At 40.2% G+C, this 21,694-nt stretch overlaps 2 pseudogenes; one reads left to right on the top strand and one right to left on the bottom strand.

Moving 5' to 3' along the window:
• Window positions 1–12,113: 12,113 nt before the first annotated feature.
• LOC103586809 lies at window positions 12,114–12,687 on the top strand (annotated as a pseudogene).
• Window positions 12,688–16,069: 3,382 nt separating this feature from the next.
• On the bottom strand, window positions 16,070–17,417 carry LOC103586815 (annotated as a pseudogene).
• Between the last annotated feature and the right edge of the window lie 4,277 nt (window positions 17,418–21,694).

Raw genomic sequence — 21,694 nt, forward strand, 5'->3', positions numbered from 1 at the left:
AACCCATCTTCCCATTAACCAGATCCTAAAAATGCCCATGACTATTCCAAAATCATACAACAGATATGTATGGTAGAGAGAAACTGGGATTGAAAATATCTTACTTTTGCAAAATTTTCAAAAGCGTGCAGCATGCCAATGCATTACAAGGGTTTCTCCCTGGGCCCTAGAAGGCACCTGTGCAAGGGCAGGGTCCTGAAGCTTAAACTTCACCAGCCTCTGCCTGGATCTCTCCCGGCAACGTTGCCTCTAGCTGGCTGTGCCCTTGGACTAAAGGCTTCTGTTCCTTCTAAGGCAGCTGCTCTGCATGACTCTCTCTCAGTTCTGGTCATTAACCTTGACTCTTACCAAGTTCAGTTTACTGCACTATTCTTTGTGGTTTCACTACACGCATACATTTGCAAATAAATCCTCCTCAAATTATTACACTTTGGGTGTGCCCTCTGTTTCCTGTTGGGACCCTGACTAGTCGTCACTCCCTCCTTCCCAACAAGCACCTCTATTCCCCTCAAGCCATCCCCTGATTCTCTCCCTTCCTTACCCCAGCCCCAGGTCCACTTATTCTTGTAAGCTTTAGCTTACACATTCTCCCTGCCTGAAATGTCCTAAGCAAATCCTATCCATTCTTCCAGGCCCAGTTGCATCCCATCCTCCTACCCAGGCAGAATGGTGCTCAGGAAGCAGAGTTGAATGCAAATTTGAACATTATCTGAGCAGTGTCTTCCTTGCAGAAATTCCAGGGAAGGGGGGGGGGGTTTCCCAAAGATATAGATTTCGTAATTAACCCTCTGAGAAGGAGGCTCTTTACAACATCTTTCCTGAAGACCAGAATCACTGCTTACCTCACCCATTAGTGAGACACTGTCAAAGTGAGGGAGGTTCCTTCCCTCCCCTGGGTGAGAGGACTGGGATTCCCTGCATCTGTGAGTATGGGAGTGATTAAAAGGGAAGCTGGCCAAGTGCCCTGCACAAATCATTTCCAGCCACAGTGCCTGAGGGACTCTGCAGGAAGGAATGCAGGGCAGAACACAAATGTATCCTTCTCACTGGGCTTGTCTTGGAGGAGAAAGTCATGTCAGACCTAGAGAAGGAGGCTTCTGGGAGAACAGCAGGGAGAACAGCACTAATCCCAGGTTGAGCAGAGTCTGGGCTTTCTTCTCTTAGGATCCACGAAGCACTTCACACAGGAAGTGTTGGGCAACAGCCTCTGCTCAGATTAATGGGAGCAGGTCATGGCCACCTCCTAGGAAAAGTAGACTGCGGAAGAAGTAGGCACCAGGTCTTTTCTTCCAAAGGGCAAAACAGTCTGGGGAGGCCTCGTCGGCTTCCCAAACAGGTGATGACTGTGGGGCCATTTATATTCCTGGGGTGAAAAAAACAGGGGCAGGATTTTGGCCAGAGAAGAGATTTTTGTCACTGAGAGTACAGGAAATCTGCTTAGCATTTGGGGAGCTTTGGGAAAAATAGAATGGAGCATAGGACCCAACTCTCTGCTTTGACTTTCTGAGTCTTGTGCCCCCAAATGTAGGGATTTTCAAACCAGAAGAATGCTGGATGGGTGGGGGATTTCTTTCACTAATTGCTTTAAAATGCCTTTAAATTAGAGCACATTTTTATCTCCTTAAAATTGGAAAGGTTTGCCTGTCTAAAGAAAGCAATTGATGACCTCTGGGCTCTCCACATACAAGTATGTGGGGATAGGGGGCAGTGGTGGTGGTCATAGTCCATGGAACATGTACATATATATCATAGTCAGTGGAGCATAATATTAAACATTAGTGGAAAGAGCACTCAGCACTGACCACAGGCAGCGGACCTATGACCTAGGCAGGTTCTACTACTAAAATTGTAGTGACCTTAAGCAAGTAATTTCCTAGTCTGAGCCTCAGTGTTCTCATCTATAAAATGAGATAACTGGACTAAATGATCTTTACCATCTCCTCTAGTTGTAAAAATTCTATGATTCTAGTAAAAGCAATCACAGAGCACTGAGCAAGTAAACAGTTTTTTAGTCCCCCAGTTAGGTGAGTTCATTCTCCTTTGAGCAGCTCAATAACAAAGTGAAGAGTCACAATACTTGGGCGCTCATCTTGACTCTGCTTCTTTCCACCTGTGGGAGCATAGATAAGTCATATGCCTCTCTGAGCTCAGTTTCAGGAAAGGATACAGAGGGCTTTTCCCCATCACTCCCCCAAGGTTCCCATGGTCAGATCTGGTCTCTCACTGCCCAGAGAGAAGCTTTGTGGTATAAAACCAGAAATGTCTTGGGTCTCCCTATATCAATTCCAGCTGAGGAGATGGGCACTTCTGAGCCTTCTCTACTAGACACCTTATCACAAATAAACATCAGTCCATTATATATCCTGACTTAAGATGCACCTCAAAATATGATCTCCTGGGGCTTAAATTGAGCATACATGCACAGGAGATGAAAGTATCCTTAGGTTTCCTGCATTTAGGCTTCCATTATCATCTTAAATTGGGTCTTAGTCCCTGACCCTGTTCTTCTCCTTGAGTGGCTCAAGGTTGCCAGAACAGTCATGGGACAATTTGGGGCAGGGAAGACCCATCTCATTCTGGCAGTTTCCAGGACCCTGAATTCTGGAACCCAAAACAGCTCCTCATCTAGACTCAGTTCCTCGGACTGCATCCAGCCCACCTTTCATGCTAATTTATTGGTAACAGAACATGACATGTAACTTCCTTAAACAGAGGAGCTGGAAAGAATGGTGCTTTCACTGGGAAACAGGTAGAACAGGTAAGGCTTGTAGGCCTTGTCTCAAATCACTGGCTTTGGATCAGGCAAACCCAGGTTTAATTCTCAACAGATTACTTTCTAACTGTGTGACCTTGGGCAAGTTGCTTAACTTCTCTGAACAGTTTCCTCCTCTGTGAATACCTTCTTTCCAGCATGATCATGAGGTTTAGACCTACTATCTATACAGCAGTGGTCTCAGTGAAGTGGCTTGCATATATCTGGGGCTCAATACATTTTAGTTTCTTCCCCTTCTCCTTTCTTTCACAAAATATTATGAGAAAAGTGACAAGTTGATGACTATCAGCTTGATAGCATCATGAACCCATCATATTAGGCCTGTATCCAGCTCTCCAGCCTATTATCATCCCCCAACATCTTACCTTCTCTGATGTGGTTACATGGAACCACCCACCCATTCTCAAGTCAAATGCTATACTGTCCTGTTGCTTCCATAATCCTCTGCCTGGACCGCCCTCCCTAATCTCCACATGCCTAAGTAATTACTTTTCAAGGCCCAGTTCGAATGCCGTGTTCTGTGGGAAGCACACCCTGACTACTAATGGAAGTAAACAGGGCCTCTTCAGAGTGACCATGGTGCTTTTGCTGTATCTCCCATCATTTCCCCTTCTGTTACAAAGAAGAATATTGCCCCCTACCCCTCCACCAGCAGACTGTGAAACTCTTTGAGGACGATACTGTACATGAATCATCTCGGAAACCCTCAGGAGAGTGCCTTGCACAGAACAGAAACTCAGCAAATATTATTGACTGAATAAATGAATAGAGATGTATTTACTTGAAGTAGAAGAGGAGAAAGATAAACTACAGCTCTTCAGAAAGGGAACAGAAGGGAAAGGGAAATTACACTATTTTCATACCTATTGTGTGAGATGGACACTGCAATCCCCAATTTACAAAGGTAGAAGACGAAGCTCATGGCAGCTAAGTAGTGATGTCGTGTAGCCATGAATGGGCACACCGAAGTGCCGGGCACCGTTCCCAGTGCTTTGCTTGCATCATTTCATTTAACACTCACAACAGCCCTTCTCATTTTGTACATGAAGAAACTGAAGCCCAAAGAAGCTTAGTATGTAACCCGTTTACAAAGCTCGTCTCCAGTGGGGGGCGCTGAAAATTTATACACTTTGCCTCAGATGTGCATGATGGTTGGGTACTTTATTTTCCATAACTGGTCATTTCATCCTTTAGAATTCCAGATCCCTCTGAGGAGCAGGAAACAAACAGATGAAAACTTGTCAAACTAAGGGTTTTTTAAGGGGAAGAGAATAAAAAGTTTTATTTTTTTCAGTTATCTCAGTTTCTATTGAACAAGTATTCAAATAACTCAAGGCTCAAACTTCCTACCAGGCCTGTTTCTCCCCCTATAAGTTTTTCCCCTCCTCTCCTGCTCCCCATGAAGGCCGGTGCTTGTCCTGTTCTCTAGGGTCTCACTTCCCCAAATGGAGAAGTCCCTAATGTACTTGCTCATGGGTGCCTGGCTCATGCCTGCAGCCAGAGTCCATGCCAGAGAAGTTTGTGGTCTGCTCTTGGCCTGGCTGGGCTTGGCTGGGGCCGGCTGGGGCCTGGTGTTCCTTCCCTTTCCCTCCTGCTGCTGGCTCAGCAACACTCCAGCTCTCCCTAGTACAGCAGACCTAGGTGTTGGCCTGTGCCTTGTGGCATGGGCAGTCCTCCTCACAGCCTCTGCTATGGGTCACCTCCCCCTTGCCATAGAGGCCTATGGCAGACCTGCTGGCCTCAGTTCTCAGTGATCCTCTGCATTCCCCACTGGGGTCCTCAGGAGCTTCTGGATCAGGCTGGGAAGCATCAGGTGAAGGGTAGTCCTGCCTGAGGCCTGCTCTCTGCTCCATGAGGCAACTCCAGGTCAGTGTGAGGCCATCTTCAGGGCAGTGTCCTTCTGGGATTTCTTAAACAGGAGGGAGTACAAACTAATCCTCTGGAATTCTCCCCATGTAAACTAACTTCTAATCCTCCCTTTTGTGGGCTCAGCCTGGCCAGTGAGACGGGCCACATGTGTCTGGCCACTAGCCCCTCTCCTTACCTTCCTTTTTTTACTTCTCACCCCATCCCCGCCACCCCTCCTCATGTTTAAAGGATTTCCTTTCCTTTCCATTGTTTGACAGAGAGGTTTCCTGAGGTGACAATCATCATTTTTCCTTTCCTAGAGCTATAATGGCAGAATAACTACAAGGAAAATATATAAGGAAGGTATTTTGAAAAATGCTATCCTTGTTCTACTTGTAGCACTAGAAATTAAACCCAAATGTGTTCAACTCTAAAGCTTTGCTCTTAACCATCATATTAAACACACCAAGACTATAGAACCAGAGTAGAGTGGATCTGGGCTTTGAACCCCAGTCTAACCCAACCTCAAAATCCAAGGTTTTCCATTTAACCATTTTTTTTCTCCTTCCACCAATAGACCCTGCCCCCTCCAGACATATCCTGGAGCCTGCATAACATAGCTGGGGCAGAGTCCTTGGCCCTCACTTCAGCACCAGCTCCTACTTTTCCTCCCTCCCAAGGAGCAGAGTCGCAAGTATCTCCAGTGTTGACTCAAGAGTGCTTTAGGAGTAAAAATGCAGAAGACCTTTCTTTGAAAGCCATTGCTTCCATGCTTTGGATCACTTAAGGCAGGCTTGAGTGGCCATTTAATAGGCTTGTTTTGTGGTTGGTTTATTCCTCAGATGGAGTGAGTGGATTTCATTTAGCTGTGTAAAGGAAGAAAGGCAGTTTGTGAGCCACATGGAACAGCTAGTGTCAGATCGGGCTGAAGGATGCTTAAGTTTCCCATGGGCCTCAAAAACCCTCTTAAGCAACTTACTCTGCTGGTTCAATGCAAGTTTGGTTTTCTTTTGTTTCCCCCTCAGCCAGACAGTCAGGATCTATTTTGCTCACCTGTAAAGTTGCATAATCTTGACAAGGACAAGGCAATTAAGAGATTCCTAGCTGCTGCTGCTGCTGCTACTACTATTTGTTAGCAAGAAGGAAGAGAAGACACTGGCCTCTAGAATTAAAGACTGTGCCTTCACTGGTAAATAGTAGAGAGCTGAGGCAATTTCCCAGATCATTCTGATCAATATCAACTATACTTGCCCAAAATACAATGGGTCATAATTTTCAGAAAGAGGCAAAGGTAATGCACCTTCTAGATTACCTCAGTTCTTTACTGTTTTCTTAGACAAATACAGTCTAAGAATTTAATTTTGCAAACATGCACTGAGTTCCTGATGCATAAAAAAAAGGCCCTAAGCAGGTCAGAACTTTGATTACAGAGATAACTGAGATGTGGTCTTGAACCTCACATGGTTTCTGCCTGGTCGGGTACAGATGACAACACAGAATGTCTGTTCCCTGTAAGAAAGTCCTCCCTATCTTTACCTTGCCCCTAACCTATTGCCTCACAGCCTGGTTTCTGGAAAGATTGGTTCACGTGCAGACTCCCAGCCCCCTCCTGCTTCTGCTCCCTCCAGCCTTCTAACCCTGCTTTAACTACCACATCTACTTGCACATTTTAGTCTTTATCTTACTAGGGTTACCATATTTAGCAAATAAAAATAGGAGACGTACTTATACTAAAAAAGGATTCATTTCTATCTGAAATGAAATTTAACTGGGCATGCTGTATTTTATCTGGCAACACTATGTCTTACTTATCTGCTAGCTCTAATCTAGTAACTATTCCTTCCTTCTTGAAATAATCTCACTTAGCAGATGTGAGTTTGACTCATATCACTCTCTCCTGATCTTCCTTCTTCTTGGACCAGCCCTCACAGTCTCGTTCACAGCTTCCCCTTCTTCTCCATGATCCTTAAATGTTGCACTCCATCAGAGCTCCAGCCTGCTTTTCTCTCTCCTCACTTTTCCTGGGACACCTTCAACACAGTCTTGGCCTCAGCCAAGGTGGCATCCACATTGATGAGTCTACTTCTAGCCCAGAGAACACACTTGTCCACACTCTCCAAATTACAATATCTTGTGTTCTCTTGGACAACTGCAAGTTGTATCACAGTTTCTCCAAACTCAGCATGTTGTAAATTTTACTCATCTGCTCCCTCTCTATTGCTGCTCCTCCCAATCTCAGTGAATTTACACTGCCATCCCACCCACCGTCCAAGTCAGAAACCCAGCAGTTATTCTCAATTCTGCCCTCTCCCTCACCTCAACCCCCTCGTCTGATTTGTCTCCTAGCAGGATGAATTCCACCTTCTAAAGATCTCTCATCTGTCCCTTCTGGTTCTCTGCCACTGCCCTATTACAGGCCATTGTCACCTCTCACCTAGATCATTGCAGTAGCCTCCTAATTTTTCTCTCTGCCTCCATTCTGCCTCTCCAGTCTCTACCCTGAAGGATGTTGTCACCACTAAAGTTGTATTATACCCTCCTTTTGCTTCACCAGTTCCTCCTCGACCATTGGATAGCTTGACACATGGGACTCTTCACCCCTTGGTAAATGTCCACTTCTCCAAGCTTGTCTGCTGCTACAGAACCACCCTAGCCATACTGAAAAGACATCTCTCCCCCAAGCACACAGTATGATCTGAGTCTGATTTTACACGTCGGACTCTTTTCTGCAGTGCACCCTACCTATGCTTGAAACCGTGGAGAACTACTCATCCTCCCAGCCTCAAGTCAAGCTTTGCCTCCTTGCAGAAGCCCTCCCATGCTCTCCAAGAAAATGGACAGGTGAGAGGGGAGACTGCTCCATGCTCTCCGTTCCTGTACTAACCTCTGTTAGAAAGCTCTCTAGAGTAATGATCTATTTCCAATCCTGTAATTGTTTGCCCAGTACACCAGACCCTGAGCTCTTCGAACATAAGGATCTTATCTTTTGCATAGTTTTGTTTTGTTAATATTTAGAAATTTAGGGGCCGGCCCGGTGGCGCACTGCTACAGTGCGCCGCTTGGGAAGCGCGGCGGCGCTCCCGCCAAGGGTTCGGATCCCACATACAGACCGGTTTCTGCTCACTGGCTGAGCGAGGGGTGGGCGCGGCGCCGAGGGTTGCTATCCCGTTGCCAGTCCCGGTCTGGTACGGGCACGACACTGAGGGTTGCAGTCCATTGCCGGACACGAAAAAAGACAAAATATATATATATATATTTAGAAATTTAATAATATCTGCAAGAATACAGAAACTAAAATAACCAACACATGTGTTCCAATTGTACAGAGTTGACCAGTGTTAATATTTTGTTGTATTTGCTTTCAGTCTTTTTCTTTTGGTTCTACTCTCATCCCCCAGAAGCAAAATTGGAAGCAAAAGAAGTAGAAAAAGGGATCCCAGAGTAAGTGTTTAAGAAGTGCTAGAGTGGGGTGGGGGATGATCAGGAAGGAGCAGAAAATGGGCAAAGTGGAACCAAAGCATCCTTACAATGGGCTTTAAAACAGCAGAAATTCATCTTTTTCTAAAAAAACTCATTTTCCCAGAGACTAATGGCCCACTTGAGCTATATACTGGTGGCAAACCTAAAAACATCAAATAGAAGAAAACCTTATTTTACATAGTTTTGACTTAGAAAAAAATTTTTGAAAAGGGGGGCATCACTTTAAAACCCTGGCAAAGCTTACTTTTTCAGTGCTTGGTTAAAAAAAAAAAAGCAAAAAAACTTTCTACCTGGCTAGCCAGTTAGCTCAGTTGGATAGAGTGCAGTGTTAAAACACCAAGATCAAGGGTTCAGATCCCCTTACTGGCCAACAGCAAAAAAAAAAAAAAAAAAAAAAAAAAAAAAAAAAAAAAAAAAAAAAAAAAAAAAAAAAAGCAACTCTGCCTGGAAGACTATGCATCAAAAATCAAAATATTAATTGTGATTATCTTTTTTTCCTGTTTACCCATCTGCATTTTGTAAAGCAATGAAGAGGAGGTAAGGTGCTATTAAAAATACATTCTAGCTAATATTTGAGGAAAATTAGCTAGTTTGAGATATTTTTCATGATAGACGTAGAAGATTTGAACAGAGGGAGAGTATTCATTTAAAACCTAGAATTTGATGGTTGAACTTTAATGAGATTTCTCCCTATCAAGATTATGGATTGACTGTACCACCCAGGGAACAAACAGCTGACCTCAAATCACATGCCAGTATATTCACAATTAAACAATCACTGAAGAAGCTATAAAGCACACAAAACGCATAGTGGCTAAAAATAAACAAATGAAGCTTCTGTGTTTTCTTGCCTGAGAACAAGGGCCCGTTCTTCTAGTCCTTATAATGAAGTAGTGAGACTCTGTGGAAAAAATACAGCAGTTGGTGAATGTTCTATGTGAAGCTTTGCAAACATGTCATAGAATCTGAGCACTTCTGGCTTCACCTGGCTAAGAATGAAGGACTGGCTACAAGCAGGTGGTCAGTGGGTCCTCTGGATATTAATTCAACACAGAGAGTGACCATTCTGAAATCTCCTTTTTTCCTTTCTTAAAACCAAATTTCTGAATTTGGTTTTTAAAACAGTAAAAGTATTTCACAATGAGAAAGTGATTTATTTAGAATTTTTTCACATATGCTACCAAAAAGGTTGTGTTTTTTCCCCTAAAGGTAACATCCTTGTTCCAGGACAGATTACAGTTGATAAAACAGTTTAGAAAGCCTTGCAAAATCTCTCAATTTGAAAATAGAACACCTTTCTCTATTTTATTTGGTCCTGTGCATTTGGCACAGAAAGAACAGCAGCAGTACAAAAGGCAAAATGCCCAGTGTGGTTTCTTCTAAGTAGAGGTGCACTTAGGGTTAGTTGTTTTTAGTTCTCCTTGCTTCGGGGGGGAAAGTTGTGCTAATGCTTGCAATTTGGACATCCAAACCAGGGGGGCAGTTTTTGACAACCTCTGTACTAACCAGTCCTAAAATACCTTTTTAGTGTGGGGTCAGACATCCACATTTCCCCAACGGAGCTTTTCTATATGGCTTTCGCAAATGCCACAGGGTGCAACCAAATACTATAGTATGAAATGGAAGAATCAGTAGCAGTATTTGTGTCTGATGGGCAGTGAATTGAGAATGGCAGGTCAGCCTGCCAGGCTCTATTCCAACAAATGTACTTTATAGAGTTGACCTTCTGTTTGCTGAGACTCTCTCTGCTAGATTCCATGTGGAATTCTGGTGGTAAGAGGTAAATAATTGGAGGTGTTTATTCATCCATTCATTCATTCAGTTAGTCAGTCAGACAACAGATCTTTATTGGGCATCTAAAATGTGTTAGGCACTGATAGATGAAAATAATTTTACAAAGAATAGAAAGTTGGAATTGTGAAAGTATTTCATAATTAATAATGAGTTTTCATCTGTGTTACTTCAAAGAAGTAAAGCAGGCACGGTCATTGCACTCAAAAAGTTTACAATCAGGTAGGGGAGATGATACACGTAGATAAATTACTATTTTACAGAGTAGAATAAGATGCATGTCACAAGAAAAAGAACAAATCCTCGGCCAGGGAATAAACTGCTCTCATGCAGTAGCATGCCAGTGCTTTCCAGTTCAGAGTTCAAAAAGGGGAAAGGTCATATCCAGCTTTGGTTCATGCTGAGTCTGAGCAAGACCTACATGGTGGAATTTAGACATATGAATATGGAGGATATATAGTGGCCTTACTTTTGTCACCTTCAAAATATTTGAAGGTGTGCTCTCTTGGTTTTTGTCTCAACATCTTCTTCAGGACAATGTGCATAATAACCATTCACTGTCCTTGCAGCACTGTACTTTGAAATTTAGAAATATTTTTGGAGCCTAAAACATAATCAGATCATGGCTGATCGTTCACATAGAATTAAACCTATGGAGAGCAGGTCGAAGTCTCACACTTGAACCATTTTATAAGGCACCACAGTCTACAGATTAATGTTTTTTCAAATTATGGGGAGATAATTTGCAGACCTCAGCGGCTTAAATAGTTAACTTAGTCCTAAAATTTATAGCTCTTTAAAACAATCTCACAAAGATTCATCGTGCTGCCTATGGAACAATACTTCTCCAGGCTAAAAGACAGTTATTCAGTAAACACTTTTTGTTTCAACTCTTTATTCTGGTAAATGTTCTAATAAGATGTTGAAGGATTTCTTGCCTTGGTAATGAATATGTTTTCTTTAACTTTGGTGATTCAATATCTTGTCGTATCTCAAATTTCACATTCTGAATGCCAGTGCCATTGAGCACAACTACAGATAAGAAATATGAGGTGTTTTAAATTAATGTGTACTGACATCAGAAGGTTCCTTGAAAACAAGTTACTCACTAAATCCCCTCTGATATGTGTGGGTGTGTGTATGTTGTTTCTTCTAAGAAGAGATGAAAAAGAATTTAAAAAATAATAGTTCATTAAGGTTTCTGATTAGTCTGATATTTTGCATTTTTGACTTTGCTTATAATTTACATCAGCTTGTTTTCATAATTCTCATATTCTGATTGTCTGTGTCCAAGAAGCTGAAGACTTACCTTAGAAAGTCTTCCATATCTGTAAAGCAAGAGAAATTAGAGAATTTGCCAAGTTCTGAGCTTGACACAACCTTCTTTTCCCAACTGATTGAAACAAACAAAAAAGTATGTCTCTTACATACAATATCTGAAGTCTTAGTTTGATTAAATAAAAAATACAAATTATCCATATTTATTTTAAGATGATTTTCTTAAACTTTTAAAGTACAAAATCAACTATTATCATCTGAAATCAAAAACCATGTAGTAGGAATTTTGTTTCAATGGGTCAGAATATTCCTGTGAACCTCTAATACCTCTCTGATAAGGCAGAAATGAAGATGAGAAGCAATCTTAACTCTACTGACAAATATAGAAAATGTTTTGCGTACCGAATGAATGTGTCCATGTTTTTGTTTCCATCTGGATCCTTTTCAGTGTGATTACTTATTTTTAGTTTGGCATTTTAGAAGGAAGATGAAATGGCTTCAGGAAATGATGTGAAAGGTTAAGAAGATGGATGAGAAATGTAAGTCAAGAGCTGTCATGAAGGAGAACATAGCCTCACAGTTTTATATTCAATGTGTTTCTTAGAAAAACTAGATATCCATATTTCTGCTAAATCTCTATTCTTGAACCCTGTAAACTTGAGTAGCTATTCATAGCATAAAGGTTTGTAAGGGAAAGTGTGGAACTTGAAGACTCTAGGCAGAAGGGAGGCAGTGTAGCCAAATAATGAAGTAGGAACAAGCCCCGAAGCAGGATTACACTGTTTTTTTAAAAATCCTTGAAGTCATGTGCGAGAAAGAGGTATGAACAAGAACAAATCATGGTTCGATTATGTTGTTCACGTTGAACATAGACAACCTACCAAAGCTGAATTACATAATCTTCAAAATAGTGTTGGGGATTTTTGCCACATCCACTGTGAGAATGGAGACCATTCTCAGCAATCAGACTGTCGACATTCCAGAAAATGTTCACATCACTCTGAAGGGGTGCGCAATTATAGTGAAGGGCCCCAGAGGAACCCTGTGGAGGGACTTCAATCACATCAATGTAGAGCTGAGTCTCCTTGGAAAGAAAAAGAAGAGGCTGTGGGTTGATAAATGGAGAAATAGAAAGGAACTGGCTAGTGTTCACTCTGTCTGTAGTCATGTACAGAACATGATCAAGGGTGTTACCCTGGGCTTCCATTACAAGATGAGGTCTGTATGCCCACTTCCCCATCAACGTCGTTATTCAGGAGAATGGGTCTCTTGTTGAAATCCAAAATTTCTTGGGTTAAAAATACAACCGCAGGGCTCAAAGGAAGCCGAGTGTTGCTTGTTGACTATCTCGAGCCCAGAAAGATGAGTTAATCCTTGAAGGAAATAACATTGAACTTGTTTCAAATTCTGCTGCTTTGATCTAGGAAGCCACAACAGTTAAAAGCAAGGATATCAGAAAATGTTTGGATGGTATCTATGTCTTTGAAAAAGGAACCATTCAACAGGCTGACGAATAAAATCTAAGAGTTGTCCAGCTACAGAAACAAGCTACAGGATGATTCCCAAGACTGCTTGTAAATTTTAATGATGGAATAAAAAACCTGTTGATTTGGAGGGATGTGGGGGCTGGGAAATAGAGTTGAGGAAAGAAGCCCTGAAAAATTTTTATACAAAAATTTGTATATTACTATTTTCTTAGCATTTTGAGGACTCCAAGATATCTTAGAAAGCTTCATATTCTCGTAACTCCTTTATGTGGTAAGTAACCACTGAAGCAGTCAGTTTTGATTGTGCCTTTAGGTCAGCCATCCAAGTGGGCCTGTACAATGTAAGACGGCACTAGGACAGACAGGGCAATGAAGATCTTCCCCATTGTTTAGATGTTCCACACTTGTCCTTGATCTAGGCCAATCCTGTCCCCTTCTGACTCCTGATTTTAGGTTGCCTTTGGGTTTCGCACCGAACTTCTTGACTTGTTTGGTATTTGTTCATCCTTGACTGAATCTAGATTCCCAGTCAAGACCTCATCACTTATTCATCCTTTAAGATCTTCCTGCTGCAGACTGCTTCAGTGACTCCTTCAGGTTCCCGCATTCCAAGCCTGGTTGTATAATATAGATGCAGCCTCAGTCAGGCACCCTTGCCCCTGGTGAAAGGGGAGTCCAGAAAGAGTTATGATTTCATTTTCTAAGGATGCAGAGGTCCACACAGTAAGACTTTTCCTTCCTTGCCCACACCACCCCACTACATGGATTTGGTCCTATATACCAACTTGTGGTCAACTAAACACAAGCTTTCTGCACTGACACAAAAAAAGAGACATTATCCAAGTTCTATCAAAGGTCCTTTTCATTTCTTTATCATTCTTTCCCCCTCTCTCTTATTTTTCCTCCTTCCAAAAGCCTTTACTGGGCTCCTCCTATGAGCCAAGCCTATGCTAGGTGCTAGAATTATAAACTCACATTCTAGTGGCTTCTGCCTTGAAGAAATAAGACCAACCAAGCATCACATATTTACAGACTTGTTCAACATTTTTGGTTTTTTGCCTTTGTTTAACATGCGGAGGAATACGAGTTCATTTGCTCTTTGTCTCATACTGGCGACTTGATTAAGGGCATTTCAAAAGGGTTTCAGGGAAAAAGTGTGTCTTAAAGAGCTGTAAGTTAACCAGCCCAACCTGAGGTCCCCATCAGAGTTTTTTAAATCACAATTATGTATGTTTGTTAATTTTTAAACAAATTTTTGCTTTAAAATGATTATAGACACAGGAAGTTGTGAAAATAATGTCCCTTGAACCCATCTTCCCCCAAGGGTGACTACAGTACAATATCAAAACCAGGAAACTGACATTGGTACAATATTGTTAAGTAAGCTACAGATCTTATTCAGTTTTCACCAGTTTTAGCACTCATTTGTGTGTGTGCATAGTTCTTTGCAACTCGACCCCGTGTACGGTTGTGTAACCACCACAACAAGCAAGATAGAAAGCTATTCTTTCACCACAAAGTAACTCTCTTGTGCTACCTCTTTAAAGTTACACCTTCTTAACTCATCTCTGTCCCCCGACAATGACTAATCTGCTCTCCATCTCTGTAGTTTTGGCACTTGAGGATGTTACACAAGCGGAATCATACCATACGTAACCTTTTGAGACTGCCTTTTATCTCTATGCACAATACCCTTATGATCCTTCCAAGTTGTATGTATCAATAGTTGAATCCTTTTTATTGCTGAGTTGTATGCCACTGAAGGAATGTACCAGAGTTTGTTTAACCATTTACCCACTGATGGACATTTGTGTTGTTTCTTTTCACTAATATGGATAAAGCTGTTATAAACGCCCATGTGCAATTTTTGTGTAATTTTAATTTCTCTGGGATAAATGCCCAAGAATGAAATTGCTGGGTATAGTAAGTGCATGTTTTAGTTTTATAAGAAACAGCCTGTTCGACAGCTTTTAAAAAACAGCTTTATTGAGGTACAATTGACATAAAATAAACTGCATATATATATATATATTTATTTTTGCTTTGTAATCAGTATGTTAAGGACACATTCTTGCAGTTCAAGAATTGCTTGAATTCTGATATCTAGATTTAAGCATGTGAACATACAATGACTTTTAAACTTACAGTTAGAGCTACTCATCATAATTTGCTATACTACCAACATTAAATTATAGTTACTTTGGAGCATAACTTAAATGGTTTAGAGTAAGCCTGTAATATGCATAAGGAACACCTTCCTATACTATACGTGCAAATTACTTCTCCACGTAAAGGTTTCTTCACTTTAATTTCTATATTACCCAGCTCTGGAAGTCACTACCTCAGATGCTTATGGTCCAAAGGGGGAAAAATGTAACCAGTACCATTCAGCGCGCGCGCGCGCGCACACACACACACACACACACACACACGCACGCACATTTTTTAAAGATGGCACAGCAGAAGGGAATGCAATTCCAGAAGTGTAAGCCCTCAAGAGGCGGCATATTACAATAAACCCCTTCTTTAGAAAGGAAGGCATCACTTCTATCACTGATCTCACAGGCTAAATGATATATTATGCCATCTTCAAGATGAGGCAATAAGAATAAATGCAGAGGCATCACAACAAATCCCATTTAATACAAATAACTATACAGGCAAACACTTCTCTACAAACTAAGTATTTTTTTTTCTGATTGCCAGTTAAATACAGAGTTTTAATTTCATAGCTTCAAAATGAAGGGTCATACACTGAAGTTAATATATATACCTAGCACTCCAGTCTAAGCTTGTCCATGTACATAGCTGAAATCAGTTACAAAGAATGACCTAACAAAGGCTAGGAGAACTTTTTTCACAGGTATTCAATTCATCTTGTACACTGTTTCTGTTGCTTATAACAAAATACCTGGAACTGGGTAATTTATAAGAAAATGAAATTTATTGCTTACAGTTTCAGAGGCTGGGAAGTCTAAAGTCCAGGGAACACAGCTGGTGAAGGCCTTGGTGGTAGTGACAATGACCCAGTGGTCTCACATTGTGAAAAATGGCAGAGCAGAGAGAGCACAGTCCTCATTCATGCTCTTTTTAAAGCCCTCAGAACTGCACGCCTGACCACCATTTTTAACCCATTTACTACTGCATGGTCCTACAATCCAATCACCTCTTCAAGACCCCACCTTTCAATTACCATAATAGAATTTTCCACCCTCAACAGTTACAGTGGGGATTAAGTTTTGAGGGGACTTTCAGCCCAAGGCACATACTGAAGTCATCATATGTACAGGGCAATGTCAGAGCTTTTATATTTGTGTATATTCTTTGTGTTTTGCTTAAAACACTATAATAGTCAAATATTAAAACAAAAACAGTAGCAAGAAGTGAACATATTATGACTATAGTCCTTCACTCATTCACTACTGCATATAAAATGCCAGCAGTGAGTGTTATTCACTGGCCCCATCAAGAGGCCTGACACTAAACATCACGTCTGGGATGATGTTCATCATCCTTATATGCTTCTCCACTATAATGGTGCCATCTTTTCTGATTGGGATCAAAGTCCAGCAGTTCTACCTGGTCCATTTCATCAGTCCGTTCTACTTTTTTCCTTTCGGGTGGGAGTTTTTCCAGCAAAGAGAGCTTATCAGGACAGAAAAAGCTATTCTAGAAAGTTTACCTTAAATTTGACAATTAGGCAACCCTTCTCATATGGTCTATGATAAATTGGCATGCCTTCATTCAGCACACACTTGATACCTCCATACTTGACAATCTGACCTGAATGAGAGGTGATGACGATGGTTCAGTTGTCAAGAGTGGATATTGGCTTTTGGAAGCCATACAATGCTTCAACCAGCTGTATTGTCCATACACATGAAAAGGTCTTCTCATCATCAAGCAAAAACAGTATAGTCCTTCTGATCTAACACAATGATAATATCTCTTGGCTCCAGTCCTAGTTCTTGGTCTCCTTCAACATGGAATGTTATCTTCTGGCCATTTTTCATGCCTTTGTCAATATGAACTTTTACATAGAATTTTCTTCTCCTGAACTACCTTCCATTGCAGCTTTTACATCTATCTTTAGGACTAATCTGTTCCCCATGGCCCTGGAACTCCGTGCACAGACTGAATGTGCTGAACCATTCCAGGTCCTATCTGATTAATTCTTATTTGCAATCCAGTGCCTTGGCAACTGGAACAGCATTCTACTGCTCCTTTCTTACCACCTCAGCCTTCACATTTGTCACAAATCACATTCTCTTGCAGAGTCAGTTTTCTTGTTGCACCATTATATAAATCTTGTAAGGTTACTGAGAGCTGATGTACAACATTTTTACCTCTCCTTTCTCTCTCCATCCTTCCTCCTCCTCCAAAAAAAGATATCAAAGATGTCCATGGGGGAGCCAAAACCACCACGGGCTCCACCCTCTTTAATTGTCTGTTCTCCTCCTTTGTCATATAATTCCCTTTTCTTTGCATCATAGACAACTTCGTAAACTTGAGAAATCTATTTAAACTTTCTCCTTCATTTGGATTCTTATCAGGGTAGTACTTCAAGGACAGTTTCCTATAAGATTTTTCAATTCCTCCTGCATGGCATCGGGTTTGACCCCCAAAACATCATAGTAAGTAGTTCTTTCACCATTTTCTACAGTTAGTGAGCAGGCTGAGGCCAGTGTGGGGGAGTATGAAGGAGCATGAAAATGTGTGCGGCTCTGGCAGTCACCACTCCTCCGCCTCTCACCGAGCATTCTGGAAAGTTCCCAACTGCATATATTTAAAGTGTAAAATGTTGTAAGTCTCTACAAAAGTATATACCCTGAAACCATCACTGCAATAAATAAACACCTCCTTTTCTCCCTGATTGTCTCTCAAGTTTTTTAACCTGCTGAATCCCTTTGTTAAATTGTTTAGGGAAGACTAAAAGATATTTGCTGCCACTACCAATTTGTTAGTTTCTCCTAGAATATAAAAGATATTGTGCTGTGGATTGGGAGGATTCAATAGTTCTTTTCTTATGAACATATTGGCATTATAAGCAGAGAGTCCACTGATGTATTACGATGATTCTGGGACACCTCATCATCTTAAGAACCAAATGGAACTTCATGGAGTTGAAAATAAAATACCTGAAATGAAACAATTATGATTTCATGTGTTTGATAGCAGATTAGATATTGCAGAATAGGTCAATGAACTTAAAAACATAGCAATACAATCTTTGCAAACTGAAGCACAGAGAGAAAAAAAATGTCTTAGTGATCCATCAAACAATGTCAAGCTGTTTAACACAGTTATAATTAGAGTCCTTGAAGGGAAAGCAGAAAAATTATTGAAGAAATAATGTCCAGATATTTTCCAAATTTGATGAAAACTGTAAACCCACAGATCTGAGAGCTCATCAAACCACAAGGAAAAATACATACAAATAAAATTACAGCAGGCCACACCCTAATGAAATTGCTGAAAGCCAATGACAAAAAAAAAATCTTAAAAGGAGAGGGAACTAAAAGATAAAGAGGAATGAAGATTTTTTTAAAACATTGATGACATCTCTTCAGAAACAATGCAAGTCAGAAGTCAATGGAATGACATCTTTAAATTGCTGAAAGTAAACAAACAAAAATGGCCAATCTAGAATTCTATATCCTGTGAAAATATCTTTAAAAATGAAGGTGAAATATCAGTTGGTGAGAGCACAGCCTTATAACAACAACGTCAGGGGTTCAGATCCCTGTACCGGCCAGCAGCCAAAAAAAAAAAAAAAAAAAAAGTGAAAGTGAATGTATTCGTCTATTTATGTTGCTTATAACAAAATACCTGAAACTGAGTGATTTATAAGAAAATGAAATTTATTGCTTACATTTCAGAGGCTAGGAAATCCAAAGTCCAGGGAACACATCTGGTGAAGGCTTTCTTTGGTGGTGTCTTCAGTAATGGCAGGGTATCAAATTGTGAAAATGGCTGAGCAGAGAGAGTTCCTCATGCAATCTCTTTTTAAAGCCCTCAGAACCACACAGCTGACCACCATTTTTAATCCATTCACTATGGCATGGTCCCACAATCCAATCACCTCTTCAAGGATCCACCTTTCAACCACCATAACAGGATTTTCCCTCTCCTAATAGTCACAGTGGGGCCAAGTTTCTAATACATAAAACTTGAGGGACACAATTCAAGCTTCAGTGAGTTTGGGGGGTGCATAATTCAATCCACTACAGTGAAATAAAGACATTTTCAGACAAAGGTTGAGAGAAGAAATTTCAGACAAAGGTTGAGAGAAGAAAACCAGCAGATTTTCACTACAATAAGTGTTAAAAGAATTTGCTCAGCCTGAAAGAAAATGAACCAGATAGAAACTCAGTTTATGTAAGGAATGGAGAGTTCTGAAAATGGTAAATATATGAGTAAATATAAAAGACTTTTTTCAATTTTTAACTTTTTAAAATTAAAATTGACTGCTTAAAGCAAAAATAATCATGATGCATTGTGGAGTTTGCAATATATGAAGTAAAATGTTCATTAGTGTGAAGGACCAAAGAAGGGAAATGAAAGTATACTGATGTAAAGTTCTTATACTATACTTGAAGTGTTATAATATCACTTAAAGGTAGATTGTGATAAGGTAAAGATATATATTGCAAGCCCTAGAGCAACCACTAAAACATAAAAAATAGAATTGTTGTTAGTAAGGCAATAGGGAGCTAAATTAGAATCATAAGAAATATTCAATTACTCAAAAAGAAGTCAAGAAAAGGGGTAAAGGAACAAAGAATATATGGGTCAAAGAGAAAAAAAAGGAAATAAGATGGTATATTTTACAACTAATTATATTGATAATTATATTAAATATGAATGATGTTAACAACCTCATTCGAGATTATCATAATGGATTTAAAAAAGCAACATCCAAATAAATATTTTCTACCAAAAAACCCCAGTTTATATAGATACTAATTGGTTAAAAGTAAAAGGATGGACAGAGATACACCACACGCTGATTATGAAAAAGGTGAGGTGGTGATATTAATGTCAGACAAAATAGATTTCAGGACCAAGAGTATTACCAGTAGTAAAGAAGGACATTTCATAATGTAAACAAGTTAATTCAGAAAAACATAATCATTCTAGATGGTTGTACAGTTAATAACAAAGCTTAAAAATACATGAAGCAAAAACTAACAAAATGGAAAGGAAAAATAGATGAATCTACATATAGCTGGAATTTTTTGTTTGTTTTTGTTTTCATTTTTGGCAGCTGGCGGGTACAGGGATCGAAAGTTTGAATTTTCAACAAACTCCTCTTCCAATAATTAATAGAACAAGTAAACAGAAAAACAGTAAAGTTATAGAAAACGTGAACAACACTATCACTCAATTTGACTCATTGCCATAAATAGAACAAAATTGCCCCAAACAGCACAAAACAAATTCTTTTAAAGTACTCATTCAATAGCTCTTTATACTCGTTGTGGTGATAGTTGCTCAAATCTACAAGTGATAAAGTTTTATGGAACTACACACACACACACACACACACACACACACACACACAAATGCATGTAAAAACTGGTGAAATCCAAATATGTTCTGTTACTCAGTTAAAAGTATCATACTAGCATCAATTTCTTGGTTTTGACAATGTACTATGGTTAGGTAAGATATCACTCAGGGAAGCTTCACAAAGGGAATTAACTCTATGTCCTAATTTTGCAACTTTTTGTGAGCCTTAAACTATTTAAAAATAAATTTAGGGCCGGCCTGGTGGTGCACTGCTACAGTGCGCCACTTGGGAGTGCGGCGGCGCTCCCACCGAGGGTTTGGATCCCANTGGTTCCCGCTCGCTGGCGGAGCGAGGCGCGGGAGCAACACTGAGGGTTGCAATCCCATTGCCGGTCCCCGGTCCGGTACGGGGGCAACACTGAGGGTTGCGATCCGTTGCCGGACACGGAAAAAGACAAAAGACAAAAAAAAAAAAAAAAAATTTAAAGTACACATTCAACATTCACCAACTTTCTCTGGTCACAACAGAATTAAACTAGAAATTAATAACCAAAGATACCTGGAAATCCCCAATAATTTGAAAATTAAATAACATAACTCCTAAATAACCCATTGGTGACAGAAGAAATAACTAGGGAAAATAAAAAAAATATTTTGAACTAAATTATACGAGTCCAGAGACTACAAGAGAAGTCTTTTACTTATCATCTTTAATGAGCTGGGGGATCAGAGAAGGCTATTTTCTCTCTTAACTTACTCTCTACCAGCCCTTTCCATGTACCCCCTTCCCAAGGATGAAACAGACAAAGAGTATTATCTAGAGTATTGACACTTTGTGATAAGAATTATTATGTATCAGGCAGTTAGCATGTGCCAGGCACAGTGCTAATTGCTTTACTGACATTATGTCATCCAATATTCCCAGCAATCCACCGAGATGAGAGCTATTACTGTCCATTTTGTAGGAAGTACAGACATGTTAACTTGCTCAAATCAGATAATTAGTACTGTGGAGCCACGATTCAAATCTAAGCAGGCTGACCCCAGAGCCCACCGTGTTTGACAACACTCTGTACCAGCATTATGAAGGGCATCATACAATTCTAGGAGAAAGGAGGAATACTATTTATATTTTATACACTATGTATTGGCCACAAAATGGTTTCTTATTAAATCACAGATTTCGGCTACTTTTCCAAAATCATTACCACCTCTTTCCAGCTCAATACAAAGTCTTGGAAAAGTCTGTACTATGCTTACTCATTAGAATAAGATCTCAAGGACTGGTAAATGAATCATTTGTAATTTGAAAAGCAATAAACTTGGAACCAGAAGACAATGATTATCAGCTCTGTGACCTCAGGCAAGTCACTTTTCTCGGTCTCAATTTCTTCATGTGTAAACCAGAGAAAACAATAACCGATTATAAATAATATATAAGAAAACATAAGTGGAAGTGGTTTGTAAACTGAAAAGTAATATACACAGTTGAGGATATTTTTCATGTTTACTGAGGGAGGACCAC

This window comes from Galeopterus variegatus, unplaced genomic scaffold, assembly GCF_000696425.1.
Source record: "Galeopterus variegatus unplaced genomic scaffold, G_variegatus-3.0.2 Scaffold380, whole genome shotgun sequence".
NCBI classification, from domain to species: domain Eukaryota; kingdom Metazoa; phylum Chordata; class Mammalia; order Dermoptera; family Cynocephalidae; genus Galeopterus; species Galeopterus variegatus.